The sequence below is a fragment of the Leucoraja erinacea genome, chromosome 29 (genome assembly GCF_028641065.1).
Source record: "Leucoraja erinacea ecotype New England chromosome 29, Leri_hhj_1, whole genome shotgun sequence".
Lineage (NCBI taxonomy): Eukaryota > Metazoa > Chordata > Chondrichthyes > Rajiformes > Rajidae > Leucoraja > Leucoraja erinaceus.
In genome coordinates, this window is record NC_073405.1 from 12,458,196 (window position 1) to 12,467,744 (window position 9,549).

Consider the following 9,549-nt stretch of genomic DNA (forward strand, 5'->3'; position numbering starts at 1 on the left):
CGATGTCTCACAATTCTACTTTTACCCTACTCAAACAGCACAGTGGCACTAATGGTATAGCCACTACCTCACGAGGCCGGAGTCCCAAGGACACAGGGAGAGGCTGCCGAGGACAAAGAGGGTCCCGGAGTGGATCCAGTGTTACAAGAGCATTAGTGTCCTCCAATAAATATTGAGATGAACAAAGTCACCATTTTCACTGCCCGCCAGCCATGTGTCCATCCCTTTTCCCAGTCACTTCCTGGGGATGATCCCGATTGTATTCCGCCTCATATTCCCACTCAACCCTGACCAGGGCTTCCAATGCTGTATCCTTTCCGTCACTCGGACTCTTCTGCAAAATTCCCTCTTCACTCCCCCACCTCACTTCACCTAGAACTAGGTCTCTTAAACCTGACAGAATATATATAATCATTACAGTATTTTATTAGCCAAGTATGTTTTGCCACATACGAGGCATTTGATTTGCCAAACAGTCATACCAATAAAGAGCAATAAGACACCCAAATAAATGTTTAACATGAACATCTACCACAGCGATTCCCCAACATTCCTCACTGTGATGGAAGGCAAAAAAGTTAAATCTTCTTCCCTTCGTTCTCCCGGGGTCGGGGACACTCGAACCTTCCGTTGTTGGGGCGATCTTGGCCCCTGCAGCCGGCGGTCGAACCCTCCGCGTCGGGGCGATCAAGCTCCCGATCGGGGTGGGACCTCATTTCCCCCGCGCTGGGCGATCAGACCCCGGGTCGGGGCTGGTTAAACCTCATTTGGCTTGGAGCTTCCCGACATCAGCCTCTACCCGAGACTGCGAGCTCCTCGATGTTGATATCCACAGGCCACGTTTGGAGCGTCGATCCCAGACAAGGAATCACAGGCTCCGATGGCAAGTCCACGGCGGTGCGACGGCACCTCCTGTTTTTTTCCGGATCTCTCCACACATGGGGCATCTTGTTCGGCATGGACACATTGGGCCGAATAGCCTGTTTCCACGCTGTTTGACACGGTAACTATTCAATGTTCTGATGTTCCAAAGATGCTATCGAAATCCATTGAAGCAAAAGATGCTGGATCTGGCGAGCCTTGGATTGTTTGACATTTCAGCCTGTTAATGCTGCTTAAACTATGTGCAACTATGTAAAAAATGACAAAAGGGACAATAAGTGCTGGGGTAATGAACTCAACAGGTTAGGCAATATCCAGAGAAGGTGGATCGGTGATGTTTTGGGTCAAAACCCTTCCTCAGTCTAAAAAAGGGTTCCGACCTGAAACGTCACCTATCCATGTTCTCCTGAGATGTTGCTTGACCTGCTGAGTTACTCCAGCAATTTGTGTCCTTTTGTGTATTAGCCAGCATCTGCACTTCATAAATTCATGTCATAGTAGCCCATCGAGACTACTCTGCCTCTCAATAATGGCTAATCCATCTTTCCCTTTCCCCTGCTTTCTCCCCGTAACCTTTGACTCCCATGGTAATCAAAAACCTGTCAATTTCCGCTTTAAAATTCAATGACTTGGCGTCAACAGCCATCTGTGGCAATGAATTCCACAGATTCACCACCCTCTGACAAAATAAATTCCTCCTCATCTCCTTTCTAAAGGTATGTCCCCGATCTTAGTTTCTACAGTGCAACTTTGTGGGATCCAACCCTCCATAGACAGAAATGACTGCTTAAACAGTGGCTGTGTATCAATTGATTTGAACTACCTGCTTTTTACACTGCTACATCCTTCTGCTTTATTGTACATTATAGTGACACCAAAACATGAAGAATCTAAGGCCAGGGACACCTCACACAGGATCTGGCAATTGTCAAACACCAACAAGAGCATAAACATCCGAGTAATGATCGTATAGTGCCTCGAGAAAGGGCTACAGGCACAGATTAGGGCAGATTAAGCTCTCCAGTCTAGATAGAAGATTAGGAGGCATCTCATCGAGGAATATAAAATATTAATTTGTTTGATAAAAAAATAAATCCAAAAGATAACCGGGGACAGAGGATATACTGTATATCTACACAATAATTTATCACAAAAACAAAATCAAATAGACTTTTTCTTTCAAGGGATGATTAATATTTGCAATAGCAATCTTCTGTGCAAGGGTACAGAGGGAAAGAGACTGATTACTGAGGGGATAGGCTTCAATGGGCATAATGACCTTTAGATTCTTATGAGATAAGAACCTTATGTTATATTTTTATTGTGGTTGTGTTCTTTATTATTGTACCGCTGCTGACAACCCAAAATTCCACCGACCTTGGTTGTGTGGCAATAAATTCTATCAATCAATCAATAAGGTGTAGGAATCAAATTCCTCCCCGACTGATACAGAGGAAATGGAGTTGACTTTTTAAAATAAATGTACTGGTACAAAACAGAGAATTTGGCTTTTACACGACTACAAATGCTCTCGAAATCGCAGATCAAAACGTGGACACACTGAGACCGTTAACTATTTGTTACGAGCGCATCAGGGCACTGATTGTAAGATAGCTAAACCAGACAGAGGAGTTAACCGAAGATAGACACAAAAAGCTGGAGAAACTCAGTGAGACAGGCAGCATCTGTGGAGAGAAGGAATAGGAGACGTTTCAGGTCGAGACCCTTCTTCAGACTGAATGTCACGGGAAAGGGAAACGAGTGATATAGACAATGATGTAGAGAGATATAGAACAATGAATGAAAGATAGGCAAGAAAAGTAATGATGATAATGGAAATAGCCCATTGTTAGTTGTTTGTTGGGTGAAAACGAGAAGCTGGTGTGACTTGGTTGGGGAGGGATGGAGAGAGAGGGAATGCCAGGATTACTTGTAGTTAGTAACCTGTTTAGTGCCACCCCCCCGAGTATACTTAGGTTATGGCCAATAGTGAAAAAATAACTTGGTAGTGAACAGGTTAATACTTAACTTGATTCATTAATTTAGGCGGGTAGAAAATGATTCATGTACCATAACTTACTTTGGGGATAATCAATCGATTTATGCCTTTGGGGAGAAAAGTGATATCTACGATTCCAAAATAACATAGATCAATTCTGACTGTATCTGGATTTATCTGATGAATAATTTCCAGGTTTATTGATAATATGTCATATCACTGTTGTTTAATTATACGTTCATGTTTCAATGGTATATTAATACAATATTACTTTGCATTAATCTTGATTTTAGAAGGTGTTTTGATAGATATATGGATAGGAAGGCTTCAGAGGGATTTGGACTGAACACAGGAAAATGGGACTAGCCCAATGTGTCAACTTGCTCAGCATGGCAGTACAACTACGACTCCGACTCTTTATTTTCAAACTGTTCAGATGTTTTGTTCAAATCTCTCTTTTTGAGCAGTAAATGGTTTATAAGGCATCAGATTTGACTCCTTTATTGCGTGCTAATCTGTTGCTATATTAAGGTTTCAACCACCCTCTGGGTGAAAATAATCCTCCTCAGCCTGTAAACTGCTTCATCCTTCCTGCAAAAAATTGTCCTTTGGGTTTTGGTGCCTGGGAATTATAGGGAATTGTTAAAGGGAAGATAGGTTCTTGTTTAGTAAAGGGATCAAAAGTCATGGGGAGAAGTCAGAAGAATGGGCTTAAGAGGGAAAAATATTATCAGCCTTGATTGAATGGCAGAGTAGACTGGATGGGCTGAATGGCCTACCTCTGCTCCTATGTTTTATGGTCTTATTGTCTTATGGAAATATCTCCTCTTATAGCCTTTATCATTTTATATACATCCCTCAGCCTCTTCCACACCAAGGAGAGCAAACCCAACCTCTCCAGTCTCTCTTCGCTGAAACACTGCATCGCAGGCAACATCCTGGTGAATCTCCTCTGTACCCTCTCCATTGCAACCTTTGCGTTGCAGCCAAGGACCCCATACTCTACTCCAGCTGTAACCGAACCAATGTTTGAGGTGTATAAACATTAGTGGCATAGATAAGGTAGACACAGAACCTTTCCCCCAGAGTGGAAATGTCAAAGACTAGAGGGCATATCTTTAGGAGAAAATTAAAGGAGATGTGCAGAGCAAGTTTTTTTTACACAGAGACTGGTCGGGGCCTGGAAGGTGCTGCCAGGGGCAGTGGTAGAGGCAGCTACGATTGTGGCGTTTACAAGGTTTTTAGATCGTCATATGGATATGCAAGGAATGGAGAGAAATAGATCCTGTACATGCAGCGTAGATTAGTTTTTTACCTGGTATGTTTGGCATGGCCATTGAGGGCTGAAGGGCCAGTTCCTGTGTTATGTTGTTCTATGTTTATAACCTGGTACCATAACTTCTTTATTCTTATATTCTATGCCCTGACCATTGAAGACAAGTGTCCATATTATTTCTTAAACATCTTATCTAGCGATACTGCAACCACTGTCAAGGACTGTACTCCAAAGTCCCTTTGTTACTCAAAACTCCATCGGGCCCAACCATTCATTGTGTATTTCTTATCTTTATTTGACTTCCCAAAGTAGATCTCTACATACTTGTCGGGATTAAATTTCATCTGCCATTGCAACTGATCAATAACTTCCCGTAACCTGGGACTGTCCTGTTTGCTGTCAACCACACCAAATATATTTTATGAAATCTGCCAACTTACCAATCATAGCTCCTACATCAATATTCAAATTGTTAACATTTCTAACGAACATTAAGGATCCCAGCACAAATTCCCACGGTGCGCTACCAGGCATAAGCTTCCACTAACAAGTATATTCTCCATCATTACTCACTGGCTCCTGCCATCAAGCCAATTTTGGATCTAATTTTCCAAGTTCCCCATGGATCCCATGGAATCTAACGTTGGGCACCAATCTCCCATGTGGGGTCTTGTTAAAGGCATGAACAAAGTGCTACCAAAGTAGAGTACATCCATTGTACTGCCCTCAATATTAACCTCTACAAAAAATATTCAATCAAATGGGTCAGGCAGGATCTCCCGCTGGCAAAACTAGGCTGAGTTTCTTTTAGTAACTCCTACATTACCAAGTGTAGATTAAACCTACTCCTCAAGACTTTTTTAAAAACAAATCATCCCCGTCTGTCGTGGACGGGAAGCTCCTTGAGACGACTGTAGTCATTCTGAAGAAGGGCCCCAACCCCAAACGCCGGGTATCCGTGATCTCAAGAGATGCTGTTCTGACCCGCGGAGTTATTCCAGCATTTTATGTCTTTTTTGATGGATTATTGGCCAGTTAATGAAAGGAACATTGTGCATTTAGAGTGAGAGTCCACAGGTACATTTGACAAGTTAGAGACGGGGAATAATAGAGTCACTCACACAGCAGCAAAACAGGCCCTCAGCCCACCTTGTGCATGCCAACCAAGATGCCCCATCTAAGTTAGTCCCTATTTGCCCACGTTTCCCATCCAGTGTCTTTTAAATGCTGTTATAGTATCTACTTCAACTACCTCCACAGACAACTCGTTCCATATACCCGCCAAAAGTTGGCTCTCAGGTCCCTATTAATTTGTTCTCCTCTCACTTTAAACCTATGTCCTCTAGCTCTTGATTCCCCATCCTCGGTAAAAGTATGTGTGCATTCACCCTATCTATTCCACTCATGATCTTATACACCTTTATCAGATTACCCATCTGTCTTCTGCGCTCCAAGGAATACAGACCCAACCTGCCCAACCTCTCCCTGTGGCTCAGCCACGCGAGTTATGGGATTTGTATTCACTGACATTGACTTTCACTGAAAGTCACTGAATTTCTTGTAACACTGCTTCCAGAACCTTGGGACTCAACTTTTTCCAATATCTGCTCCCCACTGCTCCATTAGCAGATAGCCCAGAGTGCCTTTGAAAGTATCTGGGCTGCGTTGTGACCTGATGAGTGAATCTGTTGCCTCACAGTTCCATCAACCCGGGTTTGATTCTTGCTTCTGGTGCTCTGTGGAGTTTGCATCTTTTCCCTGTGACGCTGAAAGTTTCCCTGGATTGCTCTGTTTCACATCTCAGAGATGTGGTATTAGTTTAAATGGCCACTCTAAATTGACGCTAATGTTTGGGTGAGTATTAGAATCTGTACAGGGTTGGTGGGACAGTATTGGAATATAGAGAGAATAAAATGGGAATAGTGTAGGATTAGTGTTAATTGTTGCATCCTAGTTAACATGGTCTTGTTTAACCAAAAGACTTGTTTCTGTTTTGTGGTACTCTAAGATTGTATGAACCTCTGAGATCAGAGGACTAGTCGTTTCCTCTTCACATCAAACCTTCGATTTAAACCAGCACATTCTGTCTTTGTCCCACCCACTCCCCCGGCATCAGTCTGAAGAAGGTTCTCGACCCGAAAAGTCATCCATTCCTCCTCTTCAGTGATGCTGCCTGTCCCGCGGAGTTACTCCATCATTTTTTGTCTACCTTCGATTTAAACCTGCACATTCTATCTCTGTCCCGCCCACTACCTTGACATCAGTCTGAAAAAGGGTCTCGACCCGAATCGTCACCCATTCCTTCTCGCTAGAGATGCTGCCTGTCCCCGCTGAGTTACTCCAGCATTTTGTGTCTACCTTCGATTTAAACCAGCATCTGCAGTTCTTTCCTACACATAGACCAAGGACTTCTGTGTTACTTGCCCACACACTCCAATGTTTCATCATCCCTTAAGATGCTACCAGGACCACTGGAATGACTTCCATCACCAAGCCCAGCTACAAAGCTCTGTCTCTTTAAGAGTTCCATGTCTGCTATAATCGAGGCAAGCTAGTTTAAACCATTATAGATGTACCACAGAAAGTGTGCAATGGGATTGTATCACAGTTTGGTTTGGGAATACCTCTTCCCAAGACCTCAACAAATTGCACATTAGACACAAAAATCTGGAGTAACTCAGTAGGACAGGCAGCATCTCTGGAGAGAAGGAATGGGTGATGTTTCGGGTTGAGACCCTCCTTCGGACTGGTTAGGGATGAAGGAAATGAGAAATATAGACGGTGATTTGGAGAGATAAAGAACAATGAATGAAAGATGTGCAAAAAAGTAATGATGATAAAAGAAGCAGGCCATTGTTTGCTGTTTGTAGAGTGAAGATAAGAAGCTAGTGCGACTTGGGTGGGGGAGCGATGGAGAGAGAAGAAATGCCGGGACTACCTGAAATTCGATAAATCAAATTTCATACCACTGGGCTGTAAGCTGCCCAAGTGAAATATGAGATGCTTTTGCTCCATTTTGCATTTAGCCTCACTCTGACAATGGAAGAGAAATGTATCTGTGCGAATGGGAAGAAGAATTAAAGGATGCAACACCTGTCCCTATACCTCCTCCCTCGACTCCGTCCAGGGACCCCAACCTTCCTTTCAGGTTAGGCAGAGGTTCACTTGCAACTCCTCCAACCTCATCTACTGTATCCATTGTTCAAGATGTGGATATTTCGGCGAGACCAAACGTAGACTGGGCGATCGTTTTGCTGAACACTTTTGTTCAGTCCGCCTGAACCTACCTGATCTCCTGGTTGCTGAACTTTAATTCTCTTTGCCATATAATATTAATAGTTACTTCATTTAATCCTTGCGATTAATCTTGTTCCCGAAGCAATTAATTTAATTCACAAAAACTACCGCGGAAATTCCCTGCAAAGCTGCGATCAAAATCATTTATCCAAACATGTGAGATTTTCTTAATATGACAGAATACAGTTATAAAATATCTATTGAAGAACCATACGGATATTTAAATTGAAGATTGAAACAGAATCATTTATCCAATTTCGCATCTGTATAATTAATTAATAACACTGATTATTAGTGAGTTGGGTAATAAGACATTCAGTAAAATGTAATCCAAATCAAAAATTTTGATAAATCCAATCTAAACCACTAATAGCAGTTAATTAAGGGGCTTTGGTGCAACAGTATAACATTGACATGTAAAATAACTTTTATGAGCCTTTTGCAAAACTGCGGAATGATTTAAAAGATCTTCCTGTCTGACATGAATAGCAATGTGCATCATTGGTATGTGGATGCAGTTTCTAATTCAGGTTAACAGACAATTTTGATGCTTCACCATATTCTCAAATATCCCACTTTCAGGCAGATTACTGAATCCCAGCTTTGCTGCAGTTCATTGTGCGGAATGCCTCGTGGGCTGCTGATTTTGTTGACATATTCTGGAGCTGATGGGAATTAAAAATTCAGTAACATCTCCTTTTATGCGGGAGATTTAATGTGTAGCATCAAAAATACAGAGCGGTGGGGGGGGGGGAATATTTCTGCTTATCTGTTCGCATATGGAAGAATACAGTGAGAAACAGGAATAGCTGCAATCATCAACATATTCAAAGTCAGTGGAAACGATGAAGCAGTATTTATCAATGCAACACAGCACTTACCGAGGTTTGTGTTCATCCCTGCAGTCCATGCCATAATCGTGGGTAGCATTAGTAGCAGCTGCAGCTTTCGTCTAAGCTGCTGACCATAAGCGGACTGTGAGCGACTTGCAGTGAAACACTGAACAAAATAAAATCTGAATGGAATGACTGGAAGGTACTTTTCATGTTTTTTTTTTCCTCCTGCTGTCCAGCCAGCCCACACTGCCTGGTGCTATTTTAGGAATGCAGATATGTTTTGCTCATTCCTCTACCCTTTGGGGACATCTCGGGGAAGAGCTGATGTCCCAGAATCAACCTTCACTTCTTCCGATCTGCTTCCAGCCAAAACTTCAATGTTCTGCCGAGGTTACATCTGTCAGAGGTGTTCGGAGAACCACCTGTCACTCACTGCAGCCAGATGCCCTTGCCCTGGCTGTGAACGCCACTGTAGAAATAGACATTATATCTATGTATTAATATCCACGAGTCTTCAGAGGTGCCTTTAATGGTTTGCCGCCATAATTTGTAGGTAATCTTCGCAGGCAGCAAGGAAAATAACAAAGGCAGCTCTGGTTTCTCATGTGTCACACACGCTGTCTGTCGGAGCTGGTTTGGATGGTAACCTTGCTCAGCTAACACAATTCTTGGTCGGTTGCCAAAGTTATTTCACGGAGAGCAAATGAGCAGCGAGCGATGTGAACAGACACAGAACTGCAGGTAATTTGAACAAAGACCTCACATTCAGCTTGCTGCTGCTGCTGCTTTATATACTAGTAGTGTTTCCTTGTCTCCCGAGATGTCAGTTTAATTCATTGCCTGGCGAAAGGTTGAGAGAGAAAAATATTTCAATAAATTATCATTAGACATGGGTGAGGTGCCAGAAGACTGGAGGGTGGTTAATGATGTGCCTCTATTTAGGAAGGCTGCAAGGAAAAGCCTGGGAACTATACACTTGTGAACATAGAAACATAGAAATTAGGTGCAGGAGTAGGCCATTCGGCCCTTCGAGCCTGCACCGCCATTCAATATGATCATGGCTGATCATCCAATTCAGTATCCCGTACCTGCCTTCTCTCTTTAGGAAGGCTGCAAGGAAAAGCCAATGGGCCTCAACTATTCCAGAGATTCACCACTCTCTGTGTGAACAAAACATCTCTCGTGATATCCAAGTTACCCCTGGAGAGGGAACAATCTTTCTGATCGCCTGTCCAACTCCTTAAGAATTTTTGTAAGTT

General features: G+C 42.8%; 1 protein-coding gene across 1 annotated transcript in view; it reads right to left on the reverse strand.

Annotated features, from left to right (window-relative positions):
- The window catches only part of LOC129711171 (leucine-rich repeat and immunoglobulin-like domain-containing nogo receptor-interacting protein 3), a 97,264-nt gene extending 88,002 nt beyond the window's left edge, over window positions 1-9,262 (reverse strand). Inside the window, exon 1 of the mRNA XM_055658630.1 lies at window positions 8,336-9,262. The gene's annotated coding sequence lies outside the window, so the exon portion shown is untranslated. The remainder of the gene's footprint in view (window positions 1-8,335) is intronic.
- Between the last annotated feature and the right edge of the window lie 287 nt (window positions 9,263-9,549).